This window comes from Xiphophorus couchianus, chromosome 15 (genome assembly GCF_001444195.1).
Source record: "Xiphophorus couchianus chromosome 15, X_couchianus-1.0, whole genome shotgun sequence".
Taxonomy (NCBI): Eukaryota; Metazoa; Chordata; class Actinopteri; order Cyprinodontiformes; family Poeciliidae; genus Xiphophorus; species Xiphophorus couchianus.
This window is the reverse complement of record NC_040242.1, coordinates 16303276-16328364: the sequence shown is the minus strand read 5'-3', so window position 1 is coordinate 16328364 and position 25089 is coordinate 16303276. Positions and strand designations below refer to the sequence as shown.

The following is a 25089-nucleotide window of genomic DNA, read 5'->3' as shown; positions in this document are numbered from 1 at the left end:
TTGCCATGGGAGATTCTAGGATTTCTCAAACATGCATGAAAGAATTAAAGCAACACGTTGGGCATGTTTTTAATGAGGAAATAACATTATAACTTGAAACAAAGCTCAAAAGATGTGATTTTACATAATATGAAAAATACATAAAAGACGTGTTGTGAATGTTTTCCCTTTTTGCATTTCGTGTTTCAAGTGGTAAATTTATAATTGATTATCCCTTATTAAAAATTGAAAACCTATTGGTTGCTTTAGTGTTTCAGCGTTAACAGATCCAACTCGACAAAGTCAACTAGACATTTGGAGGACCTTTTGTGTATGAATTTATTTTTGTTGTTTTTAGAATTTATCTTCACTTGCCGGAGGTGAAGTTAACACGATACAGGTCGCTATGAAAATTTAACTAGGTTCAATACCAATTTTATGAAAAACATCAACACATCCATCTCCAGCAAACAAGCGGTATGTTGTTCTGTTGCAAACTATGCAAATCTTATCTTTACCTGCTTTTATTTTTGGTTGGTTGGTTGGTTGTTCCTTCTGTTTCCACTGCATATTTCTTTTTTTTCATACATTAGGAAAAGAAATAAAAGTGTAGTTGGTCGGTATTGGCTGTTAAAAGCCTGACTGGTGCATTTTTAGAGTCAATGTAAAGAGCGATTGCTAGTCTTGTTGGCTTCTTTAACCAGCTCTATTTATTATTGTAACACACTGAACAACCAACTCAATCCTTCTGCAATGCAGCACTCTTGAAGAGAAACGTCTGAGTGGAGCATCACATTTTTGTGCAGCATAATTATTCAAATATCATTTGTCAAAATCAATGGAATGACGGACTTTTTGTTGGGAAAAGCATTAAAGCAAACATTTTGGATTGTTAAGGAATCTTCCCTTCAATGCATGGATGCTGAGAACTCCCTAAATTTTCAATATATAAACAAATCAACCACCACTATCTACTTTAATGCAAATTTTTGACTTTAATAAAAATCAGATAAAGTTTGGCAAGCACACTTTTATGTAGAAATAGAAAGAACCATCTAATTTCTTCCTTTTCTGTTTGAACCAAAACTAGTTCTCTATTGGAAAAAAAAACAAAAAAAACTCCTGAACATCTTGTATTCTCTAGGGTGATAAAAACCATAGAAAAAGAGAAAAGCCCTATTGGCATATCCATACTTTCAAGAAATAGGGGAGACAAACACTAATGAAGGTCAGTCCTTCATATAAAAACAGATAACTTGGGGACGTTCTGAACAGTTGAGGTGCCAGTGCTATCTGCAGCAGCTGCAGTGTTGCATCAGTGTTGGCTGGACCTGCCACAGAGTCAACACACCTAATCTTGCACTGCAAATATTTGCATAGATCCAACACCCTGGAACTCTGTCCCACCCGTAGATAAATTTCCAGACCTTGACATTGACAGAAAATGTGTTTGTGAGTCTCACTTAGAGGTGCAAGCAGACAGAATCAAGAACACGTCTTGCTGAACAGCTTTTATTGTGACACTATTGAATTGAACGGTTAGTATTATACAGTCATAAAAGTATTATGTCAAGAATATTGAATTATTAGTCTCGACGATGAGGAGAAATTATTTTCAACAATGCTTAAATGTAGGCTTAGTTTTATCCATGCCAAGAAATATCAGGCATAGCTAACGGGGTCATTTGGCTTGTGAACTCGAACTGACAAGTATCTAAGATACGAACACTGTGCCATCGTGGATGTGTAGTTCCACTGGCCCGTGACACAGCTAAAAGGCTCAGTTTCGCCCCCTGCTCTTTGCACCGATAACCCACTCCATTCGGCTCCACTTGGCAGCCTCTGCATCGAATCCGGCTCCAACCCTGACTCGTTCGGATGTTGACGATTATAAGATATGCAGCATCACTTTTTGCCTCTCAGAGACACAGAGAAAGATCAATGATGAGAGCTTGTGTCTGCTCTGCAAGGGTAAGTGCGGCTGTGAGGGGAATACAATGACAGGGTACTCTTTGCAGACTATCAGCCTGCAGCAGATTGGGAATAACAAGGGAAGAGAGAGACAGACAGAGAGAGAGATGACGAATGAAAGCAGCATGGACAGAAAGAGGGGGGGAAATGCTCACTGTTAAGCCAACAGATGGGAGCGATAGTCATCAAATCAACGTTTACTCTTTCCTTACGAAAAAAAATTGGCAGTGCTAGTTTAGCTGAATCACAAGCATACCGCTGAAGTACCCTGGTGTGACTGAAAAAGGCTTTGAGGACCAAAAACAACGCTGTGGTAATAAAAGTCGGAGCTTGGCTACACGTGCAGGTCTAAAAATACATCGGAACTCTTCCCTTGCCTTTTGCTAAATGCACACACTCTTGCAATTTGCACATTCACTTTACCCGTGGCTCAATCCACTTTGGGATTACTTGTGAACATAATTTGCACTTCCAATTAAACTGTTGACCTTCGCTCCAGAATGCGATACTTGACTTGGTACCATCCTCTGTGGGATAGCTATTAATGCACAGCAAGACGTATAAATAGCAGTTTTACAAAACACCGGATCATTGAAGTCAGCACATTTACAGTGGTTTTGTACATTGTCTAAATTTAAGGGAGATACTTTTGACAAATTTATGAATATGAGCACCCAATTCAGATTATAACAAAGGGTGTTATTAAAAAATAAGCTTGGCTGCTGAAAACATAACAGAATACGTTGGCCAGAGTTGGCCCAAAGCGTCCTGCCAAGCCTCTAACTCTGCTCTGACACATGACTCGCTGGCCAGATCAGATGACTAGATAAACAGCAGGAATGTTGCTTCTTCCTCTTTCTGCAGCATTGTTCCCATCTGTTTGGGAAGGCAGAGAGAGATGGCGTGTGTCTTTGTGAAATTGTATTGATTATGTTTTGGCATTTTTAAGGCTAGATGGGTGTTGGTTGGGGGAAGTCAAGCCCCAGATTCAGTTTTGATTGCAGAAATGAGCGTTTGCATGTAACATCTGCTTAAAAGAAAGCAACATGAATCTGTGCATGTCTGTCAGAGCAGCACTTGTAATGAGCCAACTTCTGTACAAGACAATAATTACACCATACAGTTTTGTTAAAGTGATGAGTACGAGGCATTGTACGCTTTTTTCAATGCAAGATCTAATAACCCCGAGGGGAGTTCCTGCAGAAATTGCCGTGCTGAATGTCCTTGAGCATTTACACTAGATTTTATTTATGGTCTTATTTGTTTTATTTCTTGAAAGACAAAGTGAGTTTTAATGTTGTTTTTGTCAGGCGTTCTTTAACGTTTACACTTCATAAAGTAAAAATTGCACACAGAGAAACAAACAAACGCTTAGAGAGGATAAACATGCAGAAAAACCAGGCACACACATGTTTCCAACCACCGTCTGATATTTGCAATAGGACTCCTTCCACAGTTCGCAAAACTTGTTCTCACATACCGATCAACAGTCTTCTTGGCTTCTCATTAACATCCATTAGATGGCTATCATAACAAACTGTGGGAGTAAGACGAAGTTTAGAAAAGTGTCACAGTCTAAGTATATCATAAGAGGAGTGCTTTAAATCTTACTTTGCCAGATGCTGTAGGACATTATTCCTACAGTGACATTATAATGTCATATGAAATTAGATATACAGATATAGTACGTCACCAACTCTGTTTACACTCAGAACTTAGGAGTGTAAGGACTGATCCCAACTTACTCCTTTACAGCGCAAACCGCAATTTACGTTTCTGTGCTTTTTACCCTTTTTGTGGGGATAATTATTCTAAATGTTATATATGCACTGAGAAATTGGTCGACGCTGTTCAATCGATTGTCCCTGTCTGGTGACCAAACAGTTGAAAAGTCAAATATAATTTTTTCATGGATCTACATTCTTCTCTGAATTCACAAAAATACAGTTGTCTACAAGCACTAATCTCTGCACCTAAAACAAATAAATAAATAGTGACTACAGGAAGTGACTCGTGAATCAGACACTTAAGTCGTACAAACAAAGACCTCAGACTCGCAAGTTTTATTGCTCTTGATGATTAGCCTGTCACACAGACTAAAAGCTGTTAAAGGATTATTACAATCAAAATGTGTTGTCTCTTCTTCTCTGCGCCTCACTTATTGTGGTGTAATTATTACACTCTGAACATTTTGCTATTAACCTTACTGTTAGTTTTAAATCTATAAGACATTATCAGGTTAAAATCTTGTTTTATCATTTTTGTTTTGAACGTAAATGTATATTTATATTACAAATGGAGTAATTATTACCATATAAGACAAGCTATGCCAGTTGTTTGCACCAATCCAAAGCAATAAAAAGCCGCCAGACTTGGTTTGGATAAAAAGACATGGAATCAACCTGGAGACCTATTTCCGTTTTACAAATATCTAGTAAAGTTGGAAAAAAAACATTTATCTTATATTGCTGGTGGATTTTTAGGGTGGTGAAATCACAATTATGTTATGCCATAGGAAATATTCAACAAGCAACTTGTTTCTCGATTTATACCAAGGTGTAAAGTCTGGAGTAACAAGCCGCATGTTATTGGGATTGAATAGTGAGTGAAAAATAATTGCATCTGCAATCTGATTTCGTTCTGCACAAAGCATGAAAAGGTTACTGCACAACAGCAGAGCACTGACGTTCAGCAGCTGAAGTGACAAACAGCAAATGTTATTCAAGTGTCTCACTAAAACTCCTGCCTCTGTATAAAGCTCAAGTCTTTAAGCAATAGTCTTGTTTAATGGATTTAAGACCTTTTTAAATAAGCTATGTTTTGCGCAAAACTGTAAGTGCAATGATGACAGATGCTGGGAAAATAAATCCAGATCATAAATATAACAGAAATGTTGTTGCTGTACTGCCATCATGTCATGTATGCAAAGAGTCATAATTGGAATATACAGTATATATATAGCACACTCGTCCAAAATTAAATTACTGGGGGCATCCTGTGTTCGAGAATCAAGGTCTGCAAAGGGTTTAAGTAACATTAAAGTAGTGCATCTCTGCAGCTCTGTTCAGAGGCTACATCTCCACAGTGTTCATGTCATATCAGCACAAATTATACCTTCTAATGGCTACAAGTATTAGCTGGGGTTGAATGGCTTCCTGTTATTGGTTCCTGCTAATGTAATCCTCTAATTAGCCAGAATAATGGTGGAAAGGGAGAAGTGCTCTCCCTGTGTGTGAGATATGTGCATGTCCTAAGAGACCCCGACCTAATTTTGTCCTCATTAAGGACAGTCGTCCATCATTCTCCAAGGCGAAGGAAGCAATATTCTCTCTTGAGCTCTCTCTCTATGACTCACTAAGCAGAAAAAAATCTCCCTCTCACCTTTTCTCTCTGCCTGCATTTTTACTCTCTCTGGCTGCCTGTCTCTCTTTAGCCCTCAGGGGAGCTGACTGCTGACAGCATCACACAGAAAGGATAAAATTGAAAAGTCAAAGTGTATGTGAAATGTTTTGGTGTCTGTGCGTCTCTGTCATTTTTCGACTGCTTTTCGTTCTTCATGCATTGTTGTCTGCGTCGCTTAGGATACCTCGCTCTTGACTCTGCCTCAATTTCTCCCACGTTCTTTGGTCTCGCAGCGTACTTTTCATTCAACTCTGTGAGATATAGCTAGATTCTTGGAAAATTTGTGAGCTCAACATCATAAGAGAATGTTTCTTGTCAGGCTTTAACCTATGTGACCATTGTAAGCTGCAGCTTTCAAGTGATTGGTGATTTAATTAATACAACACTCAGTTTTGAATACTTAGTTGTACATGTTTATAGTATATTGAAGGGTTCCTTACTGTTGCCTGCATAAAATGAATGCTGTAAACTAGGATTTACTGATTACCCGGTAGTAGGGTTGCTATGGTAAACCACCAGCAGCCTCCCACATTTTTGCGTTTAAAAAATTTGTATAGTTGACAGAAAATTTTAAAACATGACTAGGAAAATATGTGTTGTAGGAAGAAATTATTGATGGTACTTAAACATCAACGATAGGGTCTGAAAAATGTCAAAAAATAGTACAATTAAAATAAAAAGATTAACAGTTTATGCACTTCATTTAAATCCAAGTTCAATAATCTATCAGTCTTGGCTCATAGAACAAGCTTAATTAATATAAACGAAATAGACACTATAATGGACAATGATGAGTCGGCATATTTGTACGCTTAACTAAATATTCACAGGGTACAAAATTAAAGTAATATTACGTTTTCTTTATTTTTCTTTAAATCCTACGATTTTGTTTAGTTTTTTCGTACACTTTTGTTTAGAAAAAGTGGCGTACTTGATTCATGTAGAGTTGCAAAATAAATTTAGAGGTGCACAACCAGGCGATATTACAGTGCGCAAGGCCAATGAACTGGGACGGGGAAATGGAGTTGATGCATAAAACCAGCTTCATCCCAGCCAGAGGTGGACTAGTAAAGCTTCTTTGTACCTGCTTTGCAATCGTTAATTTAAAACAATATTTCATTCAAACAATTCTTGTTCTCTTTTGTCACTTCTGCTACTGCTGTGAGTATTGCTTTAGTGACAACAAAAGCAATAAACAATAAGCAATAAAGTTGGTACAAATTGCTCCCAAAACAGTTGGTGGAATTGTTCCTGCATGCATTGAGTGCTGTTTTCTTTGTGAATAGCACTCATAGGTATAGATAAAAATGGGTCCGATTGCATTGCACAATTCAAATATGATTGACAACAAAAGGCAGATAATTCATCCAATCATTTGTGAAGTATTTTTGATCCTTATTGTATTGAATCCAATTTGGTTCCATTTAACAAACACTTTAATAAAACAACTTTGGAACAAATACTTCTTTTTGGCACTAAATTTTAAGCCATTTCAAGTTGTCTTTTAACTTTGGATAAAAACTATTTGCATAGAAAAGGGTTTGGGTGAAAAACTGGTGGCCTAAAAGCAATAGTTGGATGTGGTCAAAGGTAAAACTGCTTATGGTAGCTTTGGTATAAATATTTTTTAAAACAAACATGATTAAATATATGAATTTAAGAGATTCACTTTGGATTATTTAGTAATTTGCAGGCAGAGCTTCCTATGATGTTTTTCCAGCCAGATCCCCTCAACTCAGTGGGACACAGCTGCATGATAAACAAGGGGAGGGGTTTTCTCATAGTGCTTCACTGCTCAAGGGGTTGATGTTGTTTGATGTGCTTTCACTGAGACTCTCAAAGGAGCAGTATTGAGGATGAACATATCTGACGTGGAGGACAAAATGATCATGTCCTCTGTACCTTGGCAGGTGCTGCTGATGGCAGCAGAGCAGCCCACAGAGAACCGAGCGTCAGATTTTGGGTTGGGTTGATTTCCTGAGGAGGGAACATATGCTGTTAGCACTTGAACTGTCATTTTCTTCACTTCAAAAACAGCCTATAAAACACATCCTGGAAGCTGTGAAAATTCCAGTTACTTTGACTTTATAACATAAAAATAGATGTTTTTATGGCACATAGTAGCATATGTTACTTTTTCACAATAAACATTTTTCTCTTCTATACAGTTGAAATAATATCTTAACATTTATAGTATATGAAGATCCAATGTCTTATTTTCATTTTGGATTAGTTTGGATTCATTTTTTTTTTTTTTAAGTCTGCAGAATGAAGCCAGAAAGCTTTTTGACTTTGTTTTAAAGATTATTATTTAAAAGTCAGAAATTTACATACACTAAGATCACTAGCCCTTTAAACCATTTGGGAAAGCTCTGATGGTAACATTGCTTTGTCAGCATCTAATATGTTATTTCACCACATTTCTGTTAAATAGAGTCAAACTTTTAAGGCAACCTCTTAAACACACCACATCCAATTTGCTGACTATTATATACACATAAAAACACCACAAAGATGCCCAGTCTTTATACAGTTCTGGAAGAAGACTGTTTTCTGTCTTAATGATGAAAGTGTTTTTATATGAAATGTTTGTATTGGTCCCAGAAAAAAGGGAAAGACCGTATTGAAACCAATTTGAAGCTTGGGCAAAAAAAACGGGTCTTCCAAATGGACAATGACGTAAAGCAGCGTTTCCCAATTCCGGTCCTCAGGCCTCCCTGCTCTGCATGTTTTAGATGTGCCTCTATTCCAGAGCAGCTGATTCAAATGATTGCATGACCATCACGTGCTGCAGAAACCTGTTGATCACCCATATATTCAATCCAGGTGTGTAGCAGAAGGGAAACACCTAAAACATGCAGGGCAGGGAGGCCTGAGGACCGGAATTGGGAAACGCCGACGTAAAGCATACCATCCAGTTAGTTACAACTGGCTTAGGGACATAAAGAATATATTTGGGAGGGATTATCACAAATTCCTGAGCTCATGTCCATAGAAATTTTGCAGGAAGAACTTATAAGATTTGTGTGAACAGTGTAGTCTAGATGGCTGAGCAATGTGTTTGCCTGAAGAAAAAAAAAGTTTCTGCAAATCTGAAAACTGGTTTTATCCCTAAGCTCAATTGGAGGGAACTCTCAACCAATATATTTAGGGGATTTGCTGAAAACATTTATTGGGCCAACATTTGGCTGCTACCACCAAAATAGTTTTGTTTCACTGATACTGACAGTAAACTACATGCTCAATGTGATTAGCTTGTTGTTTATCCTGTCAAAAGTCTTAATCAATAAGTCCAACCTCTCCAGATTCAAGCCAAACATCACTCGGTAATCTTGCATATGAAGCATTTGGCCATTGGTTTGTTTTTAAGGATATTTTTACCCAACATGCATTGTGTATGTTCCATACCATCTTGTGTTACTTCAGTGTTTGTGTGCTTGCTATCTTTTTAATCAGGCCCCCCTGTGTATTACTCCTACTGAGCTGAGTGACGAAGGTAGACCTGCCTCTGTTTGTGCCATTTAAATCCTGTGAAAGGTAGGGGGGAGATTACTAGACTCTTACCTCTTGCTCTGATCAAAAGGTATTATTACAACACTGCTGGGTGTTACCGGGAATAGAACCTTTTAAAAATGCACAACAGACAGTAGAAAAGGGACCGATTCTATCGGGTAGCTAAATCTTTGGATCTTTATTTGCTACTGAATAGCAATTGTTGAAATATGAAGACATTTTATGAGTTCCCATGAACTACATTTATAAGATGGCTATAGACACAGTAATATCAGCAATTAGACTGTGAGCTTCTTGGTTTAAAATCCTTAATTTGACAGAATCTCCTTGTTTTTATCAGCCACAAATAACATGATTAAAGCCTAACTCAGCTTGAAAGGTTAGATATAGTTCAGATGAGAATTTTGTGCACAAATTCATCCTGGGTGAAAATACTTTAATTTTGTGATTTTAATTCATTTGACTGTCCTTTTATGGGTGGATGACATGACATACAGTTGTAGTGTTTTTGAGAACAGTTTTAAATAATTCAGGAGTTTCACTAATTCAGAGTTTATTCTGGTCCCCAAGGCCCACTGTTCTGTAGTTTTTCCTGCTCTAAAACATACAGAGCGATAAGCCCTGAGGACAAGGATCACTGCTTATATCCACTCACGAACATAATTGTAAATTGAGGCTCAAATATATATCTTGACCATCAATAATTTTTGGATAGACGTGTCTACCAACAGGCAGAGAAACCACAAGTATTTTATAGTTCTGGCTTAAGATTTGACGGCTCTTTTCAGCAGGACTGGATATTGTGAATTTCAATTGGATTGTTTCCTGGCACAGATTTGTTTGTAGGTATATTACAGGAATTTTCATTTGGTTTAAGTTTTGTGCTATTCCAGAGGTTTAGTGTTGGCCTGGTTGAGCTATGCCTCCGGTTAAGACGTGTGTTTGGAATAACTGTCTTGTTGAATAATCCAACTGTGTTTGAGACGAGGTTGAAGAATTGGGAGATGTCATCCTGACTTAATATACCATCTACTATTTGCAAGACCTTTAACATGATGCTATCACCATCGTAATTAACTGTTGGTACAGTGCTCTATTTTGGTTTTCTGCAAACATTATTCCTTGTTTTGGTCAAATACCTCAGTCATTGTTTTGTGTAAGTATAAAGCATTTCTACAGAAGATGTTTGCTTTATCTAGGTTGGATAACTGAAAATTTGAGTCAAACTTGAAGGTGTCTGCTTTGGAGCATGAGCTTTTTTTCTTGGTAATCAACCTCTCATTGCATGTTTATGTCAAACTTTCTTTATGGGCAGTGATACGCATCTTCCAGCATCTTCTGGTTAATGATAATTGTGTGCCTTGGTGGTTACTTGGTTACCTGAACTCAACCAGCTTCCTTTAATGTGAGGGTGAATCAGAGATTTGAAACTTGGTTTTACAAGAGGATATTCACCCCAAAACTGTGTTTTTTAGATAAAGTAGATATTTAGCTGCTATAAAGACCTTATGAGAATGAATGTCCATGAATAAAGCTGACTTTGTGCAAGAAAACCAACTAATGCAAGTGAATTATACCAGACAAATAACTGCTTAAATTGTAATAGATATGAGCCCATTTGTATAAGTACCATGCTATTAGGCTTTCTGTATTGGTAATATACGGAAAAACTTGTTTAATGGGGCATTAAGATGTTCTGGTGACGTCAGTAAGAAACTCCAACTAAGTTGCTTCATTGTCAAAACAGCAGATGTAGCCAGAAACCATGTTTTTCAGAGTGAAATAATGAGTAAATGTTTTTTTCCCCCCTCTCTTACTTGATAGACTATTCACTGCACAGCTGAAGTCCAAAATTAGTATGACTAATATGATCTGGCTCGTGTGTGTATTTAAAATTCTATCCAGAATTATATAAAAGATAGAAAAATGATGAATCCTCAGCACTAGAAATCTGTATGATTGGCTTTTTTGTGGCAACAGGTTGCCGTTTGCAAACAATTTGCCAGGTCACTGAATGCAGAACAAGCATTACTGTTTAAATAAGCAAGCTTCAAGCCGCCAAATGTGTTTTTGGTGAGGTAGTCGTTCCCTCCTCAGCAACACTCCGGTTTGGTCCCTTGGGAGCAACAGAATAGCATTTGTATCACTATTTGAGTATATTTTTTATATGTTTACATGTATACAAAATATGGCTTACCTTTTTTTTGCAGAGTAGTACACCCAGCCATCCCCTGCTCTAGCTGGAGAGGCCTGTGAACAGTTCTAGTCTAGTGGGAACCACTTGACATGTGGAATATTTGATTTGCATGATCTGTGGGAGAGACTGGTCCAGACAAAAAGGAAACGGAGTAGGAGCAGGCGAACATCATAAAAATCTGCTTACTTTTTGTAGATTATTCCTTCATTTTTAGCTTTGTTTTCTTCACAAAAGAAACTTGCTTTTTATAGGTCTGTTTTCCTAAATTAGATTCAGCATCCAGAACAAGTCCAAGTTGTTTTGGTTTTGCAGGGTTTGCAGCAGAGAATATCACAGTTTTATTGTTACAATGATGGATCCTAATGACAGTGCAGGATTTGTTTTGGTGGTGTTATGTGTGCAGAGGTGGGAGTAACATTATGTTGGTATTAATGGGTGTTGCTGCAAAATAAATGGTTTCAGTTACAATTTATTTTCCATAAAATATTCTTCATTCTCCTAAATTCACACTCAAATGCACATGATTCTCAGTTGTCATTATGGTAGTTGGCACCTACATAACAATGTTCCCAAACATACATCAGGAAAGAGATTAAGTTTCTGAAATGATCCCAACCTCAATCCTGTGACAGATTTATGCATTAGGCTTAAAGGTTGTGCTTATACCAGAAAAACAAACTAGTCTAATTAAGCTCTACCATTTTTTACCATCCACTGTTAACCTGGGTTAACAGTTTCAGTTCAGGTTACTGTACAGTGTACGATTGAATTTATGTTTCGTAGTGGTCCCCAACCCTGTCAATTGGCTTAAACGTGTTTATTTCATCTGAAAGCATGTTATAAAAAGTAGAAGTTATTAATGACATTATTCACATAAAATATGTTGTGCAGCTTTTTTGGTTGATATGAATGAATCTGGTCATTACAAAGTATTTCTCTGAAAGCAGTCCATGTTTCTTTTATTTATTTGGAAATGCTTTATGTCAAGTGTGTCAAACTCATTTTTCTTCCAGGCCACATCAAGATCATGAATGCACTCAAAGGGCCAGTTGTGGCAAAATGCATTGATAAAACTACCCATTAAACAGTTAAAATATAAACACATTTAGTTAGTACTCCTTAAAGTTAAATAATATTGAGCATCTTGTCACATTAATGTAACTCGGGAGTGTTCAGATAAAACCTGCTTTGATTTGATTGATCAAATAATATTGAGGCACAGAACTGTTTTCTCACTTTTAATGATAATAACAAAGGTTATTTCAAGACAAAAAAAATTACAGTTTCGTGCAGTGTCGTTTATCTGGCTAAGTTTATCTTGCAAAGCGATTGTATAACAAAACCATAACTGACTTTTTCTGGTTCTGCTTCGTGTAAACCCAGGGAGAATAGTGATGATGAGTTCAGGAGAGCCAAATCCAGATCTCTGCAAATTAGCAGCAATATTGAGAAAATCCTTATCCTGCTAAGAAGATTGTGTCCCTCCTCTCATGCCCCCCACTTTGCCTTCGCCTTTGCTTATTAAGTAAGCTCTTAACAGACTCTGTAATTCTCGCTTTGCGTACCTGTCGCTCAAAAGTTACAGCAGGCCAGATGCGAAGGCGGACGCGATTTGTGTAATTTGCCAGCTCATTTCCAGCTCTCGGTTTGATGAAGGCTGCCTTTCTTAAGGAAACCAGCCTCCTATTAAAGGTTTATTTAGGAGAGGCCAGAAGAATAATTAAAAAATCTGCTCTGGCCAAATAGGATGAGGAGAATCTCTCTGAGCCTGTGATTACAATGCTGCGAGTGTGCTTGTGTGTAAGAGTCTCTCCCCTGAGGGCATAGCAACTGTTTGTAATATTGTTGTAAGTGTATAAAGTGAAGCTTAATAAAGAAGTTAGCACATCAGATTCTTGCAAATGACTTAACACATTCCTTTTTTCTCTCTCTTTTCTTTAGAGTGGACCGGTGCTCTCTTCCAGCGTTTCCCCTCCCCTCAGTGTTCTGTCCCACTGTCTGTCACCTGGTAAGTACTCTCAGATTCACCTCCTGCTTCCATCGCAGATGCTCTCAGTGTATTTCAGTCTTTTACGTAATCATCATCTCACTGCCTGGCTTGAACTGCAAATTGCTCTCACCTTTATAAAATGGAGCAGAATATATTGCTAATGTCCATGAAAGGCCATGATGTAAAGTGGTTATTATAGCCAACGACGGTGGAGAAAGTATATGGAGGTCTGTGGTTGGAATGTAATGCAACATGTCCTATAATAAAACAGATTTTATGTATTTAAGAAAATAACTGATCGTTTGGTATTTCTGATGGATTATACTAGGTCAAAAGGAGCTGTCCTTATCTGAAAAAGTTTGAAAATAAGGTATTTAGCTAATTTAGGACTGTGATATTAGAGTGTTATGGTGATAGTATTGGTAAAAATTGTGATTAATTAAGCAATATAAGCCTATGTTCATCTTTTGTGCCTTAGTCACGAAAGCATTTAGCATTTAGGGCAGTATCATTTGGTACTGTCCAGCTGGCTAAATATTACATTAGCATGATGTAATATTTATATTCTAAGTGTAATATATTCTTATTACACTTAGAATATATTACAATAATTACTGCTCTCCATACATTCATTTGCGATATCAATATTGTACACACTGATATTGCAGTGGTGATGTATTGTTTCCTGATCCATCCATATGTCCATCATTATTTTATGTTTTTTGAAGGGTCCACATTTAAAGTCTAGTTACCAAAATAACTAGCAAAATAAAATCTGCCGTGAATTCATTGTTATCTTTTCTGCTCATTACATTAATGTTGGCTAAAAATTGCCTGACAATACTGGAAATGTACGATGGGGAAAGCATGAAATGTTGACTTGAAGAAACGAGCTAGAACCTTGGATTAGAGTTGAGGTTTCTTAAGCCCTTTCGATCGGTGTTCTTTGCACGTACTGGACAAAACACAAGCCAGCTTTAATATTTAATTCCTGCTATCTGTTATTGCCAATTACAGAGCTTGTTTACTTGAACCATGGGAGTTGGCAGATCCTTTTTAAGGGTGTGTTTCTGTTTGTGTGTGTGTGTGCGTGTCTGTCTCTTTGGTCCAAACTGTTTGACAGGAGTTCAGAGTCCATTTTTTTAGACATGGATGTTCTCTGGTAATGCCTCAGGGAGGGTGGTGGGACTGGGTGTGTCCCCTGTGGGTCCTCGCGAGTCCCTGTGTCGCTATAAATACACACTGGGATCCCATTCAGAGGATTAATGTGAGTGTGCGTCTTCGTGACGCCACTGCAGTCGGCCGGGCTGGAGGCTATTACTGGTCGGCAGGGTTGCTATGGAGACCAGGGGCATCGAAAAGGAGCGCAACATCTGTGGGGTGTTTTGTTTGTCAAGACAGGTTTTCCTCCTTTTCCCTCTTGCCTTTCAGTGTTTGACCAGTACTTAAAAAGTCACTACTTCTGACAGGAAAGAAAGACCAATTCTGTATTAGGGTTCATAAAACTCCCATGTCTGTTGTCGTTAGTGCTTAGATCACTTGTAAACATGGCAATTAGATCATGGAAAACTGTATTATTTTGGGGCAATTTTTCAGCTGCCTGTGCTCAGTCATGCTCACAGCAGACCCTCAGGGTGTAAGTCATCTGGGACTGGGGGGGACGCTCTTCACCGGGTTCATGCTAGTGGAAAGCTCACATTCTGGGGAAGCATTTAACCCCTTGGCCTTCCCTTTTCCTCTCTCCTTGGCTTCCCTCTCTATATGGACATGTTCCATTTCCACAGCTTCTTTCTTCTGGCTGCTTATCCACAACTCAGCGGGGCATAGATTTTCTGTTGATAGGTACTTATTTGGGCAATGAGCAAACTCCCTTAATTTTTAGAAGCCCCCACTCTCTCCTTTTGTCCACCTACTGTCTGGTTCAACCTTCTGTTTTGTTTTGTTTTTTTTATTTTGCACATATTTTTGTTTTGGTTAAATTATCTGCTTGTGGAACCCCTTTATGAATAGATATCCTGATTAGAAAACTAAGTCTAAGCCAAAAATGTCCCATATTATCACTCTGAGGTCCATCTCTTAATTTAAATTTTCTTTGAAGCATTTTTCCATGTTAAGGTAATCCGTCTAGCTCTCTTTAATACTTATTTGCATCTATCTATATAATTTGTAGATACATTTCTGAACCTCCTGTAGTCTACTTTGTGTGTATATGTCTCCTAGTACTTTTTTGACCATATTTGGGTACACCTTACCTCGACCAGCCTTGTGTGGTGCATGTGTGTCACGGTAAAATGAACCCTAACCTCCTAATCCTGTCACAGCACAGTGGTGCACGGAGCAGTGCATCTCTGACCCCATGATATAACTTAGTTATTTTGAAATAATTTATTTTCACTCTGCAAGCATCTCTTCCCAAATGCCAGTTACCTAACTTCATCCAAAAATTAACTCTTGCTTCACAGCTTACTCCACATTTGCCATCATCATCTCAAGCCACATTTACTCCAAAATTAGGAAAAGCTTTAGTGCTTCTGTCCCCACATTCCTCAAACAGCAAACGTTACCAGTGAAGTTCAGCTAAAATCATAGCTGCAGATCCTAAAAATATTTAAAGTATGAAGCATAAATAAATCACGATCATGGGTGATTTATTGTTTCTCAAGTAATTTTTAATTTGTAATGTTCTGAAACCAAGACCTTTTCAGACACCAGAACACAGACTTTTGCTCCAAAGATAATCTATGTGGGTAAGCTCTTTGGAATTACAGAGGATGGATTTGTCCTGATCCACTAAAAACAGTTTCTCTGTTGGAAGCACTTTGTCTCAGATTTATTATTTAGAAATTAGGATTTTAGATTTAAAGAAGGGAAAAACCTGAGACCGAGGACACAACACAGTGTATACCACAACTTGGACAAAACACCTCAAGCTGGAGTTGGCAGCCACAGCAGTGAGGAACCACCAGTGTTGTTTGTGAACATAATTTAATCATTTTAGCTTCAACCCTTCTACCACTGCTACCACAGGATAGAGGACTATTTATCCTGTGGTAGATGGTCACCAGCCTCAGCCAATTTTTTTGTTTTACTATTATTTATCCTTGTAACTAGTTAGGTCTCTGAAGAAACACGTTAACACGGTATGGCACCGTTCCATGACTAATCTATGGTATTAGAAGATGCAAATGAAATCATGACAACAACACATCCAATAGAAAAAATGGGGAGGATTCTCTGTGATTCTCTGTTGCTAACAGCTTTAGATCAGCCTCCATATAAGATGACTGACCAATATAGCAATATAAGCCAATGTGCTATATGGAAAGATGGAAAAGTACATCTTTGCTACTCTGTATTGCGTTGTGCTAAAAGCAATAACAAAATTTTCAGATGAAATTACTTTTCATAATAACAGCAAAGCAAGACTTGCTAATCATTGTGGGATGCAAGAGGTTAAAGATTTAGTAGTTTTCAAACTTTTTTGGCTTTTGATGTGGGAGATATATGGTAAGTTATCCTGTTTTTCTGCTGTGCATAGCCTAATATAGACGTTAATTACAGCAACAGGGATTTATACATCCCACTAGGAGCTTAATATGTGTCCCCAACCTCTAATTAAGTCCCAATAGGTGAGCGGTAATGTTAGTAATTAGTATTTAGGGAGAACTTATTGTGTTCTTTACTGTGCTTTGGATGAAATTTAAAATTAAGATTAAAATAAACACTCCTTGTCATTGTTGTGTTTTAAATTACTTTCATAACATCGGGAATCATTTCAATCAATCAAAAATGTTTCAAATACACATATTGGGTACATTTTAGTTCAAACTGAATACAAATGTTTAATTCATAGACTGTAGTTCAGTAAACCCAATTAATAATCTAATAAAATAACTACCTTTCACAAACAGGTCTTGCCTAACTTTGTAACTCCTGACTAACTTTTGTCAGAACCAACAAGACTTTGTGCAAACTTATTCCAGACTGCAGATATGCTTATCACTCATTAGACAAAATGCATTTTCTATATTATGAACAACAAAGTTGTTAGAAAGGAGGGCATCATAACAGGGTAAATACTTTGCTCTCCATTAGTGCTCCTTGCTAGACACGCTTGAACCTGAGGTTGATGAACTCCTCCACATTCACACCATGTCCCAGTCTGAAGTGTGTGATAATTTTACTTATGTTGATTTATAGTTGGATAGTGTGTGTATTTTTCCTGCCTCCATCATCTTCAGCTTGTTGTTTGTCTTACCCATGCTTCTTGAGGCACTCGTCTCTGTTTTTTAACAAAGAATATCGGTTAGCAAGACAATTGGCTCACAAGATGAAATAAACGAGCAGAGCATGTTTCAACATAAAGTTGTAGAGTCCTTCATTGTTATATGAGATGAATATTAGCATTTATAAAGACATGAAACCTATTGCATCTAGATTTAATCCCTAAATCTGACTCCTTCCACATTTGTGCTACCAAAGTTGTTGCTTTTTGGAGGTGTGTGTCTGTGTCTTGGCACAAATAAGTTATTCTTCATATGCTTACAGTAAGAAAGTTCTTTAGTCTCATTGAGTAATGAGTTTACTTCACATCTGAAATAAATCAGACAACCTTCTGCTTCATGTCAGAAGAAAACTGAGGAAAGACATGATGGTTTTAGGTAAATAACGAGTGAAGTGAAAGTCAGTTTACCTAAACCTGCCCGTTGGCTGGCGGGACAGTTATGAACTGCAATATTATTGAAAAGTATCCTGATAGTAAAAGTTAGTAGCTTAACAATGCAATCAATTTTTGAGTTAAATGTTTTCATACTGTAATTTTCCTCTGAGTGTAGGAAAGAGCAAATGTTAGACTGGGTCTAAGTCCTAGTTAGGACATTGATTACACTGTTAATGTTTAGCATTATTTGCCATTTCACAGTAGTAAACTCTTCAGCAATGTTTTGATTTAGATTCATCTCAGATTCCTTACAAGTCGATTTAATTAAGCTTCACTGTTTGTGAAATGCTGCAAAGTAGCCACTTGTAGCTGCGGTTGACAGGAAAGTCCCCAAGAAAGAGTGAAAGTATTGAGACATGCAGGCAGGGTTCAACATTCAAAGGGTGCTTATATTCTTTTCCATTTCATTAAGAGAAGCATTTTTATTTTTTTTTTCAAACTTTTTGTTTGTAGTTCTTCATCAAAAAGTTTATAAACTAGTCCTCATTTTCTCTTTGTAAAAACACAGATTTTTAAGCTCTGATTTAAAAAGCTGTAAGATGTTTGATCAAGTGTAATATTATTGTTTTACATAACTTATCCTGTCTTTGTAGGTTCTGTCCCATTTAGAAAAGTGTTGCAAGCATCAGAAAGTGTTAAAACAAGAAACGTGGCCGACATCTAAGCCTACGTAAGTTTAAACAATTTGCAGGAAAATATATTTGTACCTGTTAAACAGCCTGTCAACTTTGTTGGAAATGGTAGTCCTTCATTGCTAACTTTGGAAAGTGAACTAGAAACAATTTAGCTGAAAGTAATGAGAAATATTTGCCTCAGGAAAATCATATACCACCACTATTCATATCCAAATGCTTGTTAGTGAATGTGTGTTATGTCAGGCCACAGCTGGGCGCTGCAGCCTGTGTGCTGCGAGTTTCCATCTCTGGCTTAAGCTAATTATGTAACCTGTGGCCGCAGAGCGTGAGTGAGCACAGTGATCCTCAACTATAAAAGGGAAAGAGGATGGTAGAAGAGGGTCGTTGGACTTTGGGGAAAACACATTCTTTACTTTCAGCTGTTTGATATTACTTTAGCCGTCTGACCAGAGAAACGTAATATATTTTTCATGTCCATGTAGCCGAGTGAAAACACAGCCTGAAGCCAGAAGAATCCAGTTATTTAGCGATTACATTGTACGTCATAACAAAATCCTCAGAATTAAACTTTCCATGAAACTTAAATTTCAAAATAATTTGCAGACAGATTATCTGACCAAAAACTGCTTTCAACAAAACATTTTGTGTTGCAAACATCAGTTTATAATTTTACATTTTTTCTGCAAAATATACAACTGAGCTGGGTATCACTGTAGAAGACCAATAGTCATCATCAATTACACTTATTTTGGGCTATTTACAAGCAATTTAAACTACCGTAATTTCAAATCATCTGGAAAATTATGATAGGTTAAATAAAGACCACCATTTATGAAAAGCAGTTGAGCAGTGGATTTTATTTGAAATGAAACAAAGAGTGAGATGAAAGTGAGGATGTAACCAAAGTAAGGATGTAAAGCACGTTTTTGAATCAAGTGTTCTGCAAGTTGGTTTTGCTTTAGATTTATTTTTGCACAATTGAGTTATGTTGAGTCAATGACTTCAATAATTAAACAATTTATGTTCACATCTCACAATAAGTTGCTCACTAATTTGAAGCAACAATTAAGTTACACAGAGTCATTCTTGTTTCTTGGTTTCGTAAATGTTTGTTTTTCTGTCTTTTAACAGCAGATAAAGTTATCCAACTTGCTATTGGACATAACTTGGTGGTCAAACGAAGAAGACAAATCTGAAAAGTGTTCCAGGCTTAGAGAGGCTCCATTTGCTGCAAATCTTTCAAAATGTTTTTTACCAGCCTTACATACCTAGAAATGTGATATTTTGCCCTTTTTTTGTCTTTGCAGAATCTCTTAAGTTTAAATGTATTGAGTTGAGTCTATAGGAACATACATTTTTAAGTTTTTCTGAAAATCCCTTGCAACCCTGCACATGTGTAGTATCAGTTTTCCTGCACACTTTGGGCTTGTTGGTTGCTTTTCTGATAATTGATCTTCTTGCTTGGCTGGTCAATTTTGTGGAAAACTTCAAGTGGTTTTAAAGTTTTGTTAGGGTGTTGTACAATCAGATCCTGCTGGTTAAACTGTTGATCCTCTATTATGTGTTAAAGATAATCCTGCTGTCCATTTTTACAATAAAGGATGTTTGCTTCATCATTTTCATTACCTGAGTTTGAGTAAATGTTCCCAAGTCTGCATGCTTCATTGAGTTTTGTTAGGCTTTGCGAGACGCGATAGCCTGTGAAATTAGATATCTTCTGCAATAAATACACAAAGCAGACAGGATGTCCATCCTGGTGAAGTCTTTATTTACACTTCTCTCTCCACACAAACCTCGCATCGAATCCCTTAAAAGTCAATATAAAAATATACTGGAGCGATATTTGCGATGATCTCACCTTCATTTGTGCTGTTTGCTCAGGGAACAGGTGTAGTAAAAAAAAAACAAGTCTTCTAAGTCTGGCATTGAATTTAAGACTACCATTTATCCAGTGTGAACTGGATAAACACTCCAATTTTATGGTATTGTGCTTGAAGCAATGTCGTTGATGTGCCCAGAAAACTATGTGAAAACAAGTGAACATTAGGACATGGATTCTGTCCTAAAGTGGCTGTTAGGATTTAATCTAATTTATGGTAATTGATTTTAATTGAATTTAATAAACCTTCCATCAGCAGAAGGCCCTAATCTGCTTGTGATTTTGAATGTTAAAGCTGTTTTTTCAGAGCAGCAGCTTGTTGTACTTTGCTCGTAGGACATGGAGCACTGTGTCCTTTTTTCTTTGTGTCCTGGTTAGTGGTGTTATAGACTTTCCAACTAAATCGGAATAGCTTCCTGTCTTTCTTAAATACCAGAAATTATAATTAAAAGTTTTAATCCATAACCATCAAAACAAGTGGTTTGTTTTAGCTAAACACAACTTACTTCCAAAGAGTGCTTTTTTGTAGAACACATTGTTCTATCTTGGCTCTTTTTAAGACTTTTATTGCTTTTCTAATTTTCTTACACTCCATTTTAAGTGTGCCCAACAAGAGTATTGTGCAAGCATGAACATACTGTTGCAGGTTGGTATTTTTCAGACATCACAAACTGAGCCAGAATAAAATGTACACATCTTACTGCAAGGCAACATGCCTGTGTTTCAGTGGAAACCAGCTCTGACCAGTGGCTTTGTACACTTGCGGCTAAAATGGACTTTACTGCTGTAAACACAACACAAGCATCCCACCAAACACATTATTCCAGGTAGCAATAGCTTTGTTTACATAAGCACATGTAGACGAGCGCTGTGCAGATGCATGAATAAATGAATCGTCTGATCGGACAGCTGAAATGTCATTGCCATGTTTCATTTTCTCATCCTGAATTTAGCTGGGAAGAGCAGCAGTGTCATTAATTAAAATATCAAATTATTGTTCAATATTGCTCTTTTGAAATGCAGCTTGTGTAACACTAAGTCGTAATGATAAAATTAACAATTAGTCTTTTTTATTTAATCACAAAAGAAATTGCTTTTAGAAAAAATATAAATGTATCATAGGACTGAATCCTTAAAAGGGGTTATTATATGCTAATATAAATAATACCTAATTTTACTTTGCCTTTGATTTAGAAATAGATCAAACATTTTAGGACTGATTTCTCATTTCTGTAAAAACAAAATTTTTAGCCAATTTGAGTTGTTCTTTAGGAACTGTAGTATAAAACGATTCTGAATATTTTCTTTTCTGTCATTAAGTGTTTATATAAGAGGTGCTTTGACTATTATTCAAAACAAGGTGAAAATAATTGGGGAGTTGACATTTTAAACCATGTTTGGTATATTAGCTTAATTGTTAGCATGGTTAGCATTACTTAAACAGCAGTATTTGTGTGTACAGACAGTTCCCACCTGTCTGGAAGTAAATTACAACTTAACGGCGCCATCTTGATAGGCAACTGGTAAATAACATTATAAAGGAGCAACATTACCAACGTTTTAAATTCTTTAGGCTTTTTCTGCTGTTAGGGAGAACCAGTAGAGTCTAGCAATAGCATATCTTATGTATTTAACAAGAGAACGTGCCGTGGCATCTACTGGTCCTTCTCTACTACTGGCTATGTGTGACGCATAATAAACAATGGACATGTACATTTAAACAATTGTGTATAAAATGTGTGGTTTTGCATTACTGAGTCAAGGAAATCCCTTAAGCATGTATTAAGTCATATGAGGTGAATTTTGCCAGTGATGAGAAATATTTTAACTTATTCTTGAGGAGGTTATTTTTAGGCCCAACTTTCTATCAAAATCTATTCAAGTATGACTTCACACATGGCTTTTAGTTAAATTCATTGACTATGAATGCCTTGTTGAATACTAAATTCAAGTCAAACTTGAAGAGATGTCTAATGAGTCAGCGTAACTAAAAATACTCATGAGAGTGTGCAGAGGCTTCTGAAACACATCTGCTTTCATCTAATCTTACCATACTCTACACTCCCAAAATAGATTTACAGTCTGTAAAACTTAGAGCTGATACTTTTCAGTCGCTCATTAATGTCACAGCAAAAGGCGACGTGAACCGCAAACATGGAAACCACTTTCCTTCAGTCTCACAGACATGAGAAAAGATAAACAAGAAGCATACTTGGAGTATATTACAACAGCAGAATTATCTTGCTCCTTTGTTCTGAGTTTGTGCTTAATGACAAATTTATCTGTATTTTACTATATAATATGCACATCTATCTATCTATCCATCATCCATCCATCCATCCATCCCTCTCTCCTCCCCTCCCTCCCAGCCTTTGGTTATTGTGATAGCCCCATCACTTAACGCTCTCTTTCTTTGTCACATGTGTCCGTTTGAGCATGTCCCCAGTCAACCCCTCCACCACCGACTAACTGATGTTGCTATAACCTAATTTTAGTTTATGAGGTGTGGGACCGCTGGGTGTTACCCTAGCTGCAATTTTAGGCGAGGTCCTCGCGGGGCTCCGATCTGTCGTAATTATCTCATTGCCAGGGGTTGGACAGGGGGCTCGGACCTCGGTGACTTCTTCCAGCTTCCCTCGGCTCCTCACGTGCGCACTCGCGCATCTGGGCGCTCAGAGGCCCCGGCGCGCAGGCTAGCCTGACAGAGGCTCAGTCGCTGCACTGCCATTGGACAGATTTGATCCCACTGAGTAAGATGTTACCTAACGCATACTGTGCAGCATGGTGAGATCTAGGCTAACGGCAGACAGGACAGCACAACCCAATTAGTTTGAATTAGAGTCTGGAATTATCTCTCAGCATCAGTATTGTAAAATTTTGTCAGAGAAGCAAAGAAGCAAATAAAAAAAAACAAAAAAACAATTGAGTGAGTTAAACGCTTATATTTGACGTACTCTAAATAAACTGATTATGTACTGTAGCCATACAGTACATTTCATTAATGTTTATATTACTGTAATTATATTACTACAATTTTATTGTTTTATCACAATAAAAACATTTTCATGTATTTTCATTGCATTTGTCTTTGGGTCTTTTGACTCAAACTTTCTTATGTTTTGTCTGTTTTTGTTTCCAAAGCACTGAGCAGCTGTTAAAGCTCCATCAGTCGTGTCGTTTGGTTTTGGAGTTGTTACTATGTGGATGGGAAACAAGCAGGGTTGGGCTCTATGGGATTGTTTATAGTCCACCAGGGGAAAAGAATAACAAATTGTTGTGATAAGAATTAGTGATGGTGCTGGCAATTTACTTCTGATGATTTTTGCAAAACACAAAAAACTGGCAAAATAATGGAGATTCTTTTAAGTTTATGTATTTAAAATGGGGACGGATTACACTGATAAACATTTAGAAGATAAATATACAAGATTGCAGCCAGAGGTTACAAGTTTTGTCTTATGCCTGTTGGACAAGTTTCAGATTCAGATGTTCATATAAAACATGGCCTGGGGGGGGGGGGAACGTACCACAGTTGATGGATATGCCAACCAAACTCTTAATAGCATTTTTCAATTAATAAGACTTATTTGAAGTTTTCTTATTCAGTAATATTCAACAGCATGCAGCCTATTTAAACCAGCTTTCTGTCTGTATTTGGGATCAGCGACATTTTGTCCCCAGTCTTTTCATTCCCTTCACGCGGCGGCTGTTTGTTGTGGCCTTAACGTTCAGTCTCACTCGTTGGTAATCAGTGGGCGTAATAAACTTGGATTCTGGCTCACTGGAGGATAGAACAATTCCAATGCAGATTTTATTTTTTTTTATGTTTGGAGCCATTATGTAGGAGTGAGATCAGCTCTTACTACCCTCTGTCCAGTTGTTCAGCCTTTCAGATTTATTCTGTGTTTTCATCATGATAGCACTCAGATGTTTCAGCATTCTCAGTTCATCTGTAGGTGGGGGAGGCTGTTGTCCACCCAGCAGGTATTTTCTCTGACTTTTGTTATTGTCTGATCAGTGTTCACAAATCAAAACCAGATGCCCCCTACTACCTTTAATGCTTCAACCACAGCCTTTCCTGTCAAAAACAGCTGTTTTCCCTCTATTCCTTTTCCAATAGAGAGATTTGTAGCTCTCCGTAACGCCATAAATTCAGAAAAATATGTTTCGGAGGGGTCATTAAGAACTTTGTCATCTACTTAAAAAAGCAATGTTTGTTTTTGCAATCATCTTAGCTAAGGTAAAGAATGAAGTAGATTAATAGTCAGCTGTTACAGACAGCTTGCTCTTTGTCGACTGACTGGACAAAGAGCCAGTCTTTGTCAGCTACATAGGAGTTGTCAGCTGGAGCTGTTGAGCAGATCACCTTAAAAAAAGGTGAGGCAAACCGGAGGGCAGCAAAAACGTATCAGTTGTCTCTTGTCAGGTTTGTTTAAAATTTCATACAGGAACAAGCAAACATGAAGAGGTGGCCCAGATGATCCAAGAAAGACTTCAGAGGATTTCACAGTTTTTGGATGTCAGAAAGTAAAATGCCATAAAAATGTGAAAGCCACAATGAAAGGAAGAAAAATGTTTTACAAAAGACATTCAAAAGAATAGGAGAGAGCAGATTACAGAGTTGTAATTTGTTCAGCCTTCTTGTTTATCTCCTGTCCTTTTCTGCCTCACTACCCCACTCTCCGTAGTGGAGGAATGTCTCAACAAAAGCTGATTTCTTAAATAAGCTTGAAAAACCAATATGATTTTGCCTAACCCTGTGTTTGGTGCATGACACACTTGAGGACGACCTCTTCTGGATAA

General features: G+C 37.3%; 1 protein-coding gene across 3 annotated transcripts in view; it reads left to right on the top strand.

Annotated features, from left to right (window-relative positions):
• Positions 1–25089, top strand: part of plcb4b (phospholipase C, beta 4b) — a 67461-nt gene that overhangs the window by 10831 nt on the left and 31541 nt on the right. For all 3 annotated transcript variants that reach the window (XM_028040281.1, XM_028040279.1, XM_028040280.1), the window contains one exon: positions 13004–13070. The gene's annotated coding sequence lies outside the window, so the exon portion shown is untranslated. The remainder of the gene's footprint in view (positions 1–13003; positions 13071–25089) is intronic.